Raw genomic sequence first — 15,747 nt, forward strand, 5'->3', positions numbered from 1 at the left:
ATCGGACCCTAGGAAAAATGAGGTGCTTCTCAACTGTCACCCAGCATTCACAAAACTACTTGCCCCTGCCTCTGTAACGTGCCTCTAAGCTTCACACATTCCTGGCTGCCATTTCTTCATCTCGTGAGCTGCACACCCTGCCAGCTAATTACTTACTTACTTCCCAACCTGTTTGCTACTCTATGTGGACGCATGTGCCATGGGCTGTCTGCACCACTCTACGTGGAATATGAAAAATTTTCTATCCCGGGTCAACCTTGACGTATTTTGTGCGGAGTCATGTCCACATATTTTGTGGCAATCCCAATCCAGTGTACACAAATAGGTCTGCCACTTCGGTCTCGCCAGCTATCGGCGTATAAATACGGTTGCAGATTCTCTGTTAAAGAGAACCTAAACACCAAAACGTCTGCCACTACCACTAAGCTAGCAGCTATCAGTGCAGCACCCTGTTATGTTATGTAACGGTAAATACTGCCGGTAATCCTTTCGGATCCTCTGACTACCTTGCAAACACTGAATAAGCCACCGGACTGCCGTTGTCAACTCGTGTGTGCTTTGAACGAAATACGCACACAAAAGTGGCACACGAATTCGGTGAAATCCGTCTTTAGAGGCTACCAGCGTTGACTCCTATGCGACGGCCAGTGAAGACCTCCTACAATGCCGTGTTGGAATCCGTCTTGCCAACGAAGTTAGCAAAGCAGTCCTACTTGGCCTTGAATGAAAAATCTAGCTGTCCACAAAACAAGAATCTGTGAGAAGGTACGTTCCTCTCCATGTGATGGATTCCTAGTGTAATTTCCTTCTGCGAGGTGGGTCCACACCCGCCACGGTGGCTCAGTGGCTAAGGCGTTGTGCTGCAGAGCACGAGTTCGCGGGGTCGACTCGCGGCGTCGGCGGCCGCTTTTCTGATGGAGGCGAAGATCGAAAACACCCGTGTGTACGAGATTTCGGCGCACGTTAAAGATCCCCAGGTGGACAAAGTAAATCCGGGGCCCTCTACTACGGCGCACCTCACCGCCTGCGTTGCGTCGATGCGTTATGCCCTACATCAATCAATCAATCAATCAATCAATCAATCAATCAATCAATCAATCAATCAATCAATCAATCAATCAATCAATCAATCAATCAATCAATCAATCAATCGATCAATCAATCAATCAATCAATCAATCAAGCAATCAATCAATCAATCAATCAATCAATCACGACTGGACGTTGCATACAGTGGCAGTCTTTTGTTTAAGCCAGGCTGGGCAGAACTGTCATTGTACCCACCGCGGCGGATCAGTGGCCACATCTTATGCTGCTGAACACATTCTCCCACGAACGGACAACAGCGTCAAAAGCAATCGTGGGAGTTCGATGAGGGGGATGAGTCGAGCTTTGGACTGCCTTAGACCCTGGCGTAATCATGTCGACGTGGCGCTAGGGGCAAAATTTGACTTTCATCATGGCTTCAGAGATGAATCATTCCCTGCGATAACTTTGTGCATATATTCTGCGCTTTCGCATATTTCAAATGTGTGTACGTCTTGGAACGGACCCAGGTTTCCGATTGCTACATCACATTTTGTGCAGTGATGATTTAGTTTGATTTATCATCATGTTTGCCGGTGTTGGATGTACGTACAGCGCTTTATTACTGCTGTCCTTTCTTTTTTTTTCTGTTTCATCTCACTTGTTCAACACTCATTTGAACTTAAAAGCCCTTTCATTAGCGGGGCTGAACTTTTCAGTTTTCATTAAAGTTCTTTCGCTCCCTTTTTCTCTATCTCTAGAATTTTAATCATGCCGCACAAGCGTTCTTAGAATGCACGTTGCAATCTCGAACCAAGTGACGCATTCTAAGCGCGAATCCCCTGTGAATAGGCTCGGCTCTTTCGCTTTCATACATTTCGTGGTAAACTTTTACGAACAACGGCAACGCAATCGCACTTTTCTTTATCGCGAAGATTTCGAGACCAATGGTAAAAGAGGAAAACGCGCAACGCTGTGCCTTAGCAACATCGCAGCCCTTTTCTCATCCAGGAGAAATAAAAGCATTCTTAGGCAAAAGCTGGCGGAAGCAAACTACAATCGCACGCGCGCGCAAAAAAAAGAAGATTTTGTGCCATGGTCGCCCGCAGATTGAGTAGGAACCAATTCTTGCGAATGCATTTTCTCGCTTTCCGACGAAAAAAAAAATACTTTTTTTATTAGGATCGGTGCCTCTCAGCTTCTGCGTGCGGTAAATATTCTTTCTAGCTGCCTGTCGCATCCGTAAAAATAGGCCACAAAGCAGCGGCTACAACCGTAGCTGAGAGCGACAGAAAGAATATCTTTCTGGTGTTTAAATTTGCACGCGTCCGAAGCCAGTGCCTGAACTCGAGAAAGTTGATATCAAAAGTCTCACTGGATGCATTGCCACCAATAAAAAATCTAGAAGCGGAGGGGTAGGGAGGGGGGGGGGGGGGCGCATCTTGGCGGCGAGCCGCATATGAGCTGTGAGAATAAAGTACGAAAGTTGGCGTTCAACTTCGGTATACGGGAAGGCCATCGTTCACCGAAGCGTGCTAGCACTTGATTTGCCCAATACCGCCACGTTTGCCGCATGTTCAGGCTCCTGTTATCTTCTTTCTTTCGCTGCGTAATGGGAAAACATTGCCTGTCACTATACTCTTTCTTTTTTCTATTTCGTTCCGAGAGCCCGTCAAGAACTATAAATGCAGGAACGTTCACAAGTAGGCCTGCGCAAGCGACGCTGCGCGGTCGTCTTATTTTGACGGAGAAGTTTGCGTCACGGTGTATTGGCGTCCAACGCGGCGGTGTGCCGAGTCAAACCGTTCACACGCAAACAATGCACACTAAGGTTAGGAAGGAACTCTTTTAAAGGGACCGTGCAACACTTCTTTCAACTTTTTTCTAAATCTTAAATGCTTGCAGAACGTAGTCACCCAACACACCCACTACTTAGATTAGGGGGTAACAAAGTACCCCAGCCAGAAATTACTGCTCTATGCCCATCAGATAACTTGGAAGCTCCCTCAAAAGATTTTTCCCTCTTTCCCGGTCTTGACGCTCTTCGACGGCCTGAATGACGTCACTGAGGCCAAGTAGGGTCTGTTGGCCGGTTTTTCTTCAGTTGCAGCGATGAACGCTTTTCGATAGCAACTTTAAAAATAAAGCCACAAAAACAAAGCAGAAACGGCAGGCGTATCTGCTGCGACGAACAAAGCACGCAGTGCCGCTCCATGCTGGCGATAACTGTAGCCGTCGCAGTGCTTCCAGACGCGAAGGGAAGAGTGAAATCATTTATCGAAACTGTTGCAGGGTCCCTTTAACTTATTCCTGCTGCGCGTAGGTGGCCCGTAGCCAAAATGGGCAGAATGTGCTGAATGGCTACGGAGAGGGGGTTCTAGATGAAGGGGAAGACCACTAACTACATGGAGGGACGAAATAAGAAAATTAGAGGCACAGAATCGACTCCGGCAGCGCAGGACAGGAGCGGTTAGAGGGCTTGCAATGGGAGATGCCTTCGTCCTGTAGTGGACCTAAATAGGCTGTTGTTGTTGATTATGGTGATGATGACCCTGAGCGGCATTGTAGCCTTGGGGTCTCTAGATTTCTTTGTAAAGTTTGGATATTTTGTTATTCTGACTACTTCATTCGTCATTTTTCTCTGACTTTCAATTATTCTTTAACCGTAATTCGAACGTCCTAATTACTCGATTGACCTGTCGAGGAACAAAAATAGCAATATTTGGTGGTATAGACAACCCGTAACTCCAGCTCCCACCACCAGAGTGACATGGGTGTATATCCTTGTTGCAAGATATAGGCTAGATACACACAAAACAAGCGCATATCCGGGCTGCACTAGACAGCTCTATATTTTCTTCCTTTGCATCAACAAAACGGATCTATCAGGACTTTCCACTGCTCCTTTATTTTTCACTGCTCCTTTCCCCGGAAGCTGAATCGCCTGACTACATATTGACTTTCACTTCGAAGCATCATCTGGACACAAGAAGTTCACAATTTGAAACTACACAAAGATATCATTATGTTTTCAAATCCACTGAGTTAGAGCATTTGAATAAATATAGACGTACCTCATACAAGCTACACCAATCATTCCAAGCTTTTAATCCCACCTCATTGTCCGAGTGCAGAGTTATTTTGCTTTTCTTTCATAGCACGCGTAAACTAGCCTTCGTGAACAATGCTTCAAATCTTGTTTTTACGATGCCAGTAGCAAGCTGTTGAAACTTTTGCATGGCTGACGGCGGCACTATATTTCTTCACGTTGACACTATGTATAAACAAGATAAACCCGGGAATTTGCATGAAGACCATGAGTCCATAAAATGCAACCTGGGTAGATGGTAAGCTGAATAAATGTTCCCTCAGCCGGGCACGCTTAAAATAGGAACATTCGGAACGAGAAGAACCAGACCCGCAGGCGCCCCCCTCCTCTCCCGACCTTCTTCCTCTTTCATGGGCCAATCCCATGATATTCCCGAGAGCTCTCATGCTCGAGGGAGCAATTAATTTTCCTGTCGACGAGAAAAGGTGTGCACGGGTGCTTTCGTGTTTCTCGCGGATTGGGCGCTTGGCCGGCAGGCATTCGTTCATATTTAAACAAAAGCTGGGGTTTTTCATACCACATTTTATTCAGTTTCTATTTTGCATTTTACCTACTAACTTGACCATTTTTTAGAGCTGTCTCACGTTTCACGAACAAAACGAAATCGAAGGGTGAGCAACTATGTGTCTCTTCCTTGTAGGTATCAAGTCCAAACGCCCAAAATAGGGTAATTGTTGTGTGGTTTTAAATTTTTAATTTTGAGGGGAGGCTGGCGGGACGCAATAAAGGAGGACGGGTGGGGAAAAGCCGCCCTACGCTTTCCTTGTATGACCACCTGTGGGGAGATGTTGATATTAGTTTTTACCGTCTTTGCTAACACAGGATAATTACAGCACTTTTTCCAGCAGGATAATTCCAGCACTTCTGTTCTTTTTTTGCAAATACAAACCATTGCAGCTTTTTATTCCTAACTTTTTGTTCCACTGTGCATTTTCTTTTTTCATGTTTTTTTTTCTTTTACTTTTCCGTAGTAGGGTGTAACAAGGCTTAGAAATGTTATCCCAGTGTTCCTGTGTATTGGTGTTATGTACATTTGGTTGTATTTTCTTTTTCTCATCTTGATCCTTGCTGTTCGCCAAGTTAGGGGTCAGCAGCTTCAGTCAAGCTGTTTTTTGGAGCGTTTACTCGAGCTTTCTTTTGAGCTTTTGCAGCTTTTACTGCGGGTCCCTGTCATCATGTAATGATGATGAAATAAACGTATTGTATTGTATTGTACTTTAATGAAAACGGTGTTTCTTTGCCCCACAAACGCGGTAAAAAAAATGTTGAACAATTCGTCCTCACCCTTCGTTTCGAGCTCAAATACATTTTTATGCATGAAAACGCAACGTTCAGCTCTTCGTTATACGTATCCAGACCCTGTGAGGCCCATCTGCCAGGTGAGATGGACCATGGTCATGCCAGCGGAAAAGGGGGCGGTACTGTCTTTTCGGTGTTATGGCTCCGGGCCTTAACTTCCTGGGCATGCAAACTCTACAAAGTCTCCTCAACAGGCGCACATCCGAGTCCAGGCCACACGACCAGGCCCCGGTGTCGCGTTTCAAAGGAATGGGTTGGTGAAACCATAAAGAACGGTTAACCAGCCTGGATGACAGACGCAGAGGGGAGGGGAGTTCGGCTATACTTTACACCTGTAGGCAAAATTAGAAATAAGACCATCCGACCGTGTAACGCTGTGCGACAACGTTCCACGCAGCGATACTAAGGATATGTAGATAAAAATATCCATATTGCACCTTCTTAAGGAGGAATAAACTTTTTATTGTGCACTCCACGATGTGCTCAGCCTCCCAAGTCCAGGAGGCCGTGAGTCTGAGCTGCGTCCAGAGCTCGTTGCACCAGGGCTTGCTGTCGCTCTGGTGCTGAGCTGGTCAGCTCGGACTCCCACTGCTCAGGGTTGGGGGATGGGATGGGGTTAGGGTGGTGAGGACAAGAGAAAACAAGGTGGTAAGTGGTGAGATGTATGTTACAGTGCGGGCAGTTGTAGGGGAAAAGGGACGGCGAGATGTGGTGTAGGATGGGGTGAATATAGAAGGTTTCAGTTTGCAGGCGGCGGTAAAGGGTGGCGTGCTGTGTTGGGAGGGAGGGGTGGGGCGGGGGGTATATTCTTTGTGTGCATTTATTTTATGAAAACACGGCCTTTGCGCTCGTACACGATAGCTATAGAAGCATGACCGATGATAAAAGTCCTTGCGCAAGCTAATTGTCTTCCAGCGTACACACAAACATTAACCATTTTTTGGCCTCATATATGAGAACCAATACGCGACGGTAACATAGTCTGTTGCCAAGCTTCTTCTAATACTCTCGACTTAACCGATACCTCCGTGAACACCTACACTCCCGAATTATGGTCATAGCTTTAGTGCGCAATCATTTGTAACTGACCCCACCAAGAATCTGTCCGTGCGTTCATCCGTACAGCGCGACTAAAGATTTAGAAACCCTATCTCTTTATGTATCAATAAAAAACTTGTTATGATTGAAACGTTTTTCAGATTTTTCATACAAAATATGTAATATAATGAACAAAATGCTGGGGCATGTGGCCTCCGACGCAACAATGCGTACATGTATTAGGAGATGAGCCCCTAGAAAGAATGCTTACGTACTATCTGACACTGCCCAGTCAGGCGTTTTAACAAACATTCTGATTCCTAAGGAGCATACTGAAGATCTCATTGAGACATCTGGAAGATCGAAGATCACGTTTTCATCTCTTTCATCGTCCTCGTTTCCGTTGTGCTGCTCCCTTCCACGCGGTCGTGGGCCAAGTAGCCCGATACAGCCTCTGAGTACTTAACGAAGCCACGAGGCAGAAAGTGGGCACGATCTCAGCATAGGTTTCGAGGAGAAGGCGTGAAACTGCATGAGACGGCCTAACGAACCGGTATAAGATTATCAGCTCACGCAGCAACGAATTTCCCCGCTTAACACTACAGGCTTGTGCCCCAGGGATCAATACCAGGGTCATCGTTAGCTATGCAAATGACGTCTACAATATCCCCAGATCGCGTAAGTTAATCATGTATGCAAATACCCGCACCTGCCTTTCTCTTTTTTTCCGGCGCAAGAAACAGGAAAATGAAGTGAACTTGAACCTCCACGTGTTTTCAGTCTGGCTGAGCCAGGAACAGCTTGGGGTACCACCAATAAAACAAAACAGATTCTCCCCTGGCTTCTTAAAAAGCCTATTCTGAGAACCTGGACAGATACGCATATTGTGTGTGCGGGGGGGGGGGGGGGGGGGGCAAGGGGAATGATGTAAGAACACATATAAATCAGAGAATGAGGGAAATGGATTGAAAAGGAATCTATCGAGGAGCATACATTGAGAAATCCACGCAGCTGAATTTCAAAAAATTGTTAGGTTCCCGCAAAATTCATTTCCCACTGCCCTTTTATTCACATTACTATACACCTAAATGTTTAGTTCAAAGCGTCCCTACCGCACGCTACAAAATAACTTCCTTCCCAAGTTACCCTAAATTTACTGCAGCACACACACACACAAAAATTAGCAGTGGCTTAGCTCGGCTATGCCAGGATATACGTAGCGTGAGCTAAGGTTCAGCTGGTTATTCTTAGGTTTCCTGGTTGTCTAGTGTTAGCTGATTATCATGCTTACTGCTGCTAAAACAATTTCCAATCCAATCCAGTCCAGTCCAGTCTTGTCGTCACTGCTCCTCGCGCATGAGCAGCACCGCTCTCCAGGAGCCAAGCGAAACGCCTATCAAGCGGCTCCGGCGCAGTGACAGACTTGGCTAATGCGCAACGGAGCCGACAGCTGGGCACGCGCCGACACCAGGGCGTCTGCCGTGGCTATGACGTCATTCCTCTGGATTGCGCAGACTGGCGAATGTAGAGACCCAATTCTCTACCCACCCGTACTACAATTGGATTGGATTTCCAATACAATCCAATTTATTCCAATCCAATCCAATCCAATCCAAGCCAAGCCAAGCCAAGCCAAGCCAAGCCAGTCCAATCTAATTCAAATCCAATCCAATCCAATCTCATGCTCTTCGCGTTTGCGCAGTACGGCCCTTCACGGCCCACGCGAAACTCCTCAACCTCGGCCAGTGTAGCTTACGCTACAAAAAGAATCCGCAGGATGCATACAATACAATAATAGAATATAGGAGATTAATGAATAGGCCTATTCATTAGCGATCAGGTAAGGCTAAGAACAAGCCAAGCCAAGCTCATCGCCCGAGGTTTACAATACCTAAAACAATGAACACCTGACACGGTTCTTTATAATCTAAATGAGCAGAATGACATTTGCAGCAGCCCTAGTAAAGGACTGAAAGCCAATGAAAAACGGCACAAGATAAGACGGCCTTCCCCTTCGCGTTCCCCTCAAGTCAAATTATTGCAAAATATTTAAAAAGAGTTACACAACAACACCCGTTAATTCTATTGTGAACAAAAAAAGCATCGAATTACATTAATATGATTATTGTGTCGATTGGTCATGCGTGGGCAACAACATGCCAGAGCGTCTACCGTAAGCAAGTTTCCCGATTTTGGGGCTCCATGTAATATCTCGCTTTTCGCGTCACATACGCAACCGGCGATTATATGTGTCATTGAATGATTCATTGTGGGGTTTAACGCGCCGAAACAACACCTGGGCTATGACACGCGCGTATTGGAGGACTCTGGATTAATTTTGACCCCCTGGAGATGCTTAACGTGCGCTGAAATGTTTCCTATAGCCCTTGAGAGGGAGCCATTGAGGAATGTAACACGGCCTGGAAAGGGCCAATGCCTGAGCGTTGCCACCTTTCCGCGCGACAAACGTCCAGGCAGCAGGCATATTCCGTGCTTCCACTTAGTAAGGTTCTTTATTAGAAGCTGCTACCTTAAACATCAACCGACACAAGCCTGCCTTATGACTAACACCGTCACTTTGGTCTTTTTGCGCGCAGGTCAGTTTATCAAATCCGTGTGGAGAGATGGTAGCCGCTGGGAGATATGCGCGGAACTGCTTCTGCAAAAAAGCCTCGTGCTGCAAATAAACAGTAAAAAAAATGAAAGCATCACGCGAGTAGGTGTCTTAAAGGAGCCATGAATACAAAATACAAGCTGGGTTTATTAGAAAGACTGATTAGTCCCGATAACAATGATACCAATACCATCGCAATCTTCGAACAAATAACGGAGATATTAAAGAAAACGTGTGAATCAGTCGCGACCCCCTAGCCAATTTCCCGCAACTTTCCTATGACGTCACGGAGCCTTGTTTGTGCGATTGGCGGCCGCCTAACTGACCTGTCGCGACGACACATGACTGGGCGTCTGTAATGGGGCCTCTAGTTCCATTTGACCGCATCACTTGAATGCTAACGTGCAGTTAACGCACTGAAAATTATGTTTTATTGTTGGCCCGTATGACGTCATTCTTGCTCATAACACGTCACTGTGGCGCAAAATTTGAAAGCTTTTAAATACTTCTTGCTTTTTTTTCGTTAAAAAACATCTTTTGTGGTTGTAATGGAGCTGAGGGAGATACTGAATCCTAGTTCTTTCAAATTAAACGAAGTTGTATTTTCTCTTCATGGCTCCTTTAACAACGTGTGAGTTCGAGCTTGTTGGTACTCCATTGTACGAACTTAAAGTGCAAAAATTAAGACAGGGGACGAACAGGACAAAGGCAAGCGCTTGTCTTTGTCCTGTTCGTGCCCTGTCTGAATTTTTGCGCTTTAAGTTCGTACAATGGAGTAGGTGGCGTCCCGCCTGTTCTTCAAGGCAACGAGTGAACGCCCCAAGCAGGTGGAGCGTTGCTGAGGCGTTATTTACAGCAGCGAAATAACGGCTCGCTACAAACAAAACATTAAAGCAGTTTCACTCAACCTGAAAGCTGGCAAGTGCGGAGCAGATGGCTGTGGCGCCCTCTGTTGACTAATTTCAGTATCAGCCCGGCGTTGGTACCGAAAGTAGTCAAGCGAGAGCGCCGAAGCCCCTGAAAATGGCTATAAAAAGACGCTGGATTGAGTTTGCATTAATTCGTGATTTTTTTTTAATTTTATGTTATTCTGTACTTTTTTTTTTGCCTAGCAACGGCAGTAGTGGCAACGGCGAATCGCGAAGATCCCTCGCAGCACTTTGCATATGAGGATTGTGTTTCTAAGTGGCCCAATGGCATTGACATCGGCATCGTAACGCAATGGACCCAGGGTTCGATTCCAAACAGGGGAAGAGGGGATTTTTTCGAAGCCCCTGTTTGGGAGCGTGACGCTGCGTTACGCGTTGCGCATTACTACGGCGGCTAGATGCCGTGACCCCAGACGAGTCACGACGACAAGCCGGACCCCCTAAAATGCTCCGCACTTGAAGAAAACAAACTAAGCACTTTCGTGATAAGTATGGCCTGAAAAATCTTCATTGTCAGGGTTCTATTGTGAGAACCCCTTCGATTCGCTTCTTAAGGGGCCTTCTTAATGACCGAAATATTTTCTTGGTTTCTGCAGGCACGTTCGACACCTACGATGAGGGCAAGCAAATGTGTTTAAAATGAATATCCACTGTCACAGTAAAACCGTCCTAACTTGTTCCCTCTACTCCTCAGTATTTCATTTCGTGCGCATACTGTCGAATAACAAAATTGGTTAAAAGAAGGGATAGTAAGATTGTTTTCAATTACAGGAAGTGCTCCTATATTGCTTGTACGTTCACTTCCAGGCTTATTATGCTGTACAGACACATGGGCTAAACTGTTATAGGAGCGAAAGACCAATTATGACAAAGCCTGCAGATTTAGCTTCGATATTTTTAATGAAAAGAAAAGAAACCAATAAAAGACATCCCAAAGTGCGGTAAGTTAGCTTATCCTCCGAGAAGAAAAAACACAGCGTAAATCTAAAATCATTATTACCCTACAACGCTCCTTTCTTGCATTTCGCGCTGCCTTCTTTCGCACTTTCCTTGAAACCTGCTGACGAAGTCAAGAACTAACCATCCGACGCAGTTAACCACCAAACACATACTTAACTATCAAACACACAGCCTCTGGTTCAGTGCCGGTACGCATCTAATTGCGTGCCTCTACTCCAGTAAGTTGTAGTGGCACGCGGGACTTAATCACTGCGAATGCAATAAGTGGCTTATCGAGCGAAAAAGCCGCCATCGCTCGAACAATGCCAATAAACTCCCGTTGCCATCGGTGCGTTCTACAGCACGTGCCGCAGAAATATAACTCCAAGAAAAGGACTGCCTCTCGTGGCTCTGCAGCTCGTGGCTCAGGAATAAACCATAAACCGAAACATCTCGAGGCATTCCACTTGTGAGGGAGTTGGTTATCCACCTTCACTTGCATCCGATGCAGACGATGTATGCAGACGATGTACGCAGACGATGTATGCAGGCGATGTATGCAGACGATGCAGGCGGGCACCAGGCAGACGATGTACACGATTTAGACTTTTTAGGGGAAAGGTATTAACAAATTTTGTTTCTCTTGAACATCTAAAACGTTCACCTCTAAAAAAGACGTAAAGATGCAAAACGGCGCCTATATATTAGTGAAGCTTTCTATGCCTTACTGGTGCCGTCAATCGTTATGACGAAACATACTGCAAGAAAGCCAACTTGCAAAATCTACACCTCAAGAAAAAAAACCGTTTTCTAAGGCCGGAATCGAACCTGGGTCTCTCTCGTATGAAGCCGACTTTTAACCGATTGCGCCATTCCCACCTGGTCAAAGCAGTTTATCTTTGTCTGTCTATTGGACTTTGACTTTCACTCAGGTTGCATGGGAGAACGCTTCGCGTTTCAAACATCTTTCTCTTAGCAAAGGAGCTATAATTCTTACTAATCTGTTATAAAGGGCCTCCAAGATGTCACCCGTGTATGCTTGTGGTCTAGGCCGACTGTTTATATTGAAAATATTGCCTGTTATCAAATAAACTACTCAGGACGCATGCGCAAGTTTAAAATCCAAATCATCGTTTGAACGGCGGGCTGATTCGGTGGCGATCGTGCGCTAGTAGCACACACACCTGGACGTTCGCTTTTCAATACCTCGCGCCGTAGAACGCCCTGCACTTCAAAGGCCAGTGGCACCGAAGTTGTTTTGTTGACGGACAGGAAAAATAGATGCAACCCTAGCCACGTTAGCTTCGCTTAAGAAGCGCGCCATAGCGCAGGTGTAGCGAACGCCTTTAGAACCCTAAAATAAAAGGACGCGTCACACTAAATACCCACTCTTCTACTCCCTTAGTGAGGTCACCTATGCCACCAACATGTTCGAAACGCCGCTGAAATCGCTAATTCAGGCCTCGTTCGGTATAAATGCGGCGAAACGAGCCACGAGGGCTGGAGAACACAAGAAAATAAATTGCCATCAACAAAGAAAGGGGAACGGGTAGTGACGAAACGTATCAAGCGAGAGCGAAACCAGACCCTGTGGCAGCGAGTGAGGAGGGGAAGCTCCGCTGATTGCAACACGAAGCTCCGAAATTGGTGCATCAAGCGGAAATTAGGCGGTTCGTCGAGACATTCCTCTCCGTAGCACGAGCAACATATGCGTGCAAGGGTTAAGGCTTGGGCGAGTTGGTGAGTGCCCGGGCAGCACGAGCATGTGCGGCCAATCTTTGGCCAAAGAACATTGGCCAGCCCTTTTCCTTCCGGCCAATCTTCGGCCAAAGTGTTGGGCCCTTAGTCCAAAATGGTCCTTGGCCGTGTAAGGCCCGACCTTGGCTGTCATTCATTGGCCAATCTACTATGGCCGCTAATACCATTGGCTGACCGACCATTGGCCGAAGAAGTATGGCCTATTGTTGGCCAAGCATATATGGCCTACCATTGGCCGAGCATGTATGGCCTACCATTGGCCGAGCATGTATGGCCTACCATTGGCCAATGATGTATGGCCTACCCTTGGCCTGATTCAGATTATTCTCTGCAGGCCAGAGGAAGCCCGCCCAAGGCTTCTGCCATGCATGCCCTACAGCAGGCCGTTAACCTTGGATTAACATCGAAAATATATATTTAATGAATTTTAATTGCATCAAAAATGCTCAGAAAATGTCATTTTAAATACGTCCAAAATGCATTAGTAGTGCATTTTAAATGCACAGAAAATACTACGTCAAATATACTCAAAATGTGTTACTAGTGTATAGAAAATAAAATCATGAATAGATTGAGAGATGCCTTGCAATGTGTCTTTGGGGGAATTGTTAACGTTCAACTAGAAAAGTTCATGTTGTGGTTTCGAAAAGTTTAATAGGCTGTAGCCTCAAGGTATGCTCCATTGTGAAAATGTAAACCGGCCATGCTCTGATTGCGGGCCAGCAAATGACTGAAAAGAACAGCATGTATGAGCAAATTTGGCAGTTTGAAAGTTGTTTATTGTACACCTCAGCAAAGTGGCCAATTTCGCCATTACTAAGCAGCAGGAATGAATGCCTTTCAGCCACCTCTGCAGCCAGCGCAGATGCAGCGTTGTGCATCGGAGTCCTCGTACTTCGGATTCTCCACGCGGGAAATTTCACCAGCACCTGCAGTGAAAAGAAAAGAAAACAGGGGAAAATATTAGGGAAACACTTCTTTTTTAGAGGCAAATAAATGTCAAATCAATCAGGCCTTTTCCCTAGCCGTACCAACGCTCCTCGTGAGCAAGGATTTTTTAGTTTCCCCTTCAAAGAAAAAAAAACCGTCATGAAAACAATGCCCATTTGAAGGACGTAAGGAAGTTAAGCATAGTTTATATCGTCATGCGGCAGCGACATTGGATCTTCAATACCATTATAAAAAAAGGATGGTGGTTGGGGGGGAGGCTTATGTATGGAGATTGTCTAGGGATGAAAATTAGCAAAAATTAGTACAAAAAAAGACACAGCTAACAACGTTACCAAACATGCAACAGAGTTCTTAGCGTTACGCTGCTTCTCTTTCTTAGGCGCTTGAGTTAACTTGATATGGTGGCCATTCTAGTTTTTTCAATTAACTTGGACAAAACTTGTCTGTGACCTCACAAGACGCTAATAAAATAAGATAAATAGTAATCTTATTAACTGTAATTATTGTTATGTGTTCCGTATTTCGGCGTCAACTTCTTCGGAGATTACGTGCTAAAAAATAGTGCGAAGCAAAACAGTTTAAAAATGCATGGGCAGGATTGTAGTAGAAAGCTTACATAAAAGTCATTAGATTGGCGTAAGCACTCAACAATGCCTTCAAAGGAACGGCAAAGTAAGTTTATTTCGAAAAAGAAAGAAAACTTTCAAGCCGTCCTTAAAATTACAAGCTCTGATATGGTAGGCACCTAACCAAAGCGATTAAAACAAGCAAAGCAAGAAAAATTGTATTTTTGCCTACACACATAAGTAATTTTCTTGCTCTCCGTCGCACATAACCGGTAATTTTATAGGGAGCGACGCGGAAAATAATTGTAAATTCTCGCGTCGTTTACATACAAAAAACAGATAAACACCTGTTAGCGTCAGGGACTATCAAGTAAAAAGTAGTGGCTTCATAAATACTCGAGACAATTAAAAGGAACTCGTTTAAGTAGACCCTTTAGACGCAAATGAACAATTGCGGCTGCTAAACACACACAACTGCCAAGCAGCCCACGCGCATCCGCTCTAGACTTGCTGTTTTGCGGTGCCTTTGGCACATTTTTGAAATTCTCACTCGACCACGAGCGGCCTAAGGGCTCCTCGAAACGCGCACACGTGTTCGTGAATGCGCGACAAAATGAACACAGCAAGGAGGGGAAAAGTTGCTACGAAACACAAAAGAGGAAGGGTGGAACGTCCTGAAGTTTCACGAAGTTTTGGGGGAGCGATCAAAGGAACAAAAAGAGACGAACCCGGCCGGGGGACCCGTTCTGGGAACCGAGGGGTCTCGTGCGGGGAACTGGTTGCCCCCCTCTCATCCCCCTTCCTTCTCTGTCCTTCCTTGGCTGGTTCTTGGTTCTGGGAACGGAAACTGATTGTAATACCCCTGTCACACGGGCACTTTCAATCGCGATTGAGTCGATCCGGATCGAGCTCAATCCGGATCGGGCACCTGCTACACGGCAGTTTCAATCGCGATCGAGCTCGATCCCGCTCGAACTCAATCCTGGTTCCTCAAGCGCGATCGAGGCTTCCAAGCGCGATCGAACGAAAGCGGCGATACTCTCGTCCCCGCTCAGTAATGGCACAGAATGTGACAACTTCAACTAACGCCACAAATTGTGTCAAATAACTTGACCCAAATAAGCGTGAGGTAATATTTACATAGTTACGTATACCTACGACCGCGCGAAGTTACCAGACGCCGGCCGCAAGTACATGGTTAGCGCCATCTGGCGAACGCGAGTGCAACCCGTGCAACTTCTCAATCGCGATTGAAACGTGCCGTGTAGCAGCGGCAGTACGTCGAGCGCGCTTGAAAACTCGATCGCGATTCACTTCAATCGCGATTGAAAGTGCCCGTGTGACAGGGGTATAACTTAGCGGCGACTCTCATACAGTTTGTCTTAGATGGACAAATCTTTTTAAGTCCCTGGGCATGAAGCACTTAGTGTCGCTACAGCCACTTGCACCGAAGATTACGTGTGTGGCTTTTAACACTTTTGGTCACTTCCAAACAGACGGCACAAACTCTTTCATGGCT

This window comes from Haemaphysalis longicornis, unplaced genomic scaffold (assembly GCF_048455015.1).
Source record: "Haemaphysalis longicornis isolate Haplotype H1 unplaced genomic scaffold, Haemaphysalis longicornis Haplotype H1 scaffold_9, whole genome shotgun sequence".
Taxonomy (NCBI): domain Eukaryota; kingdom Metazoa; phylum Arthropoda; class Arachnida; order Ixodida; family Ixodidae; genus Haemaphysalis; species Haemaphysalis longicornis.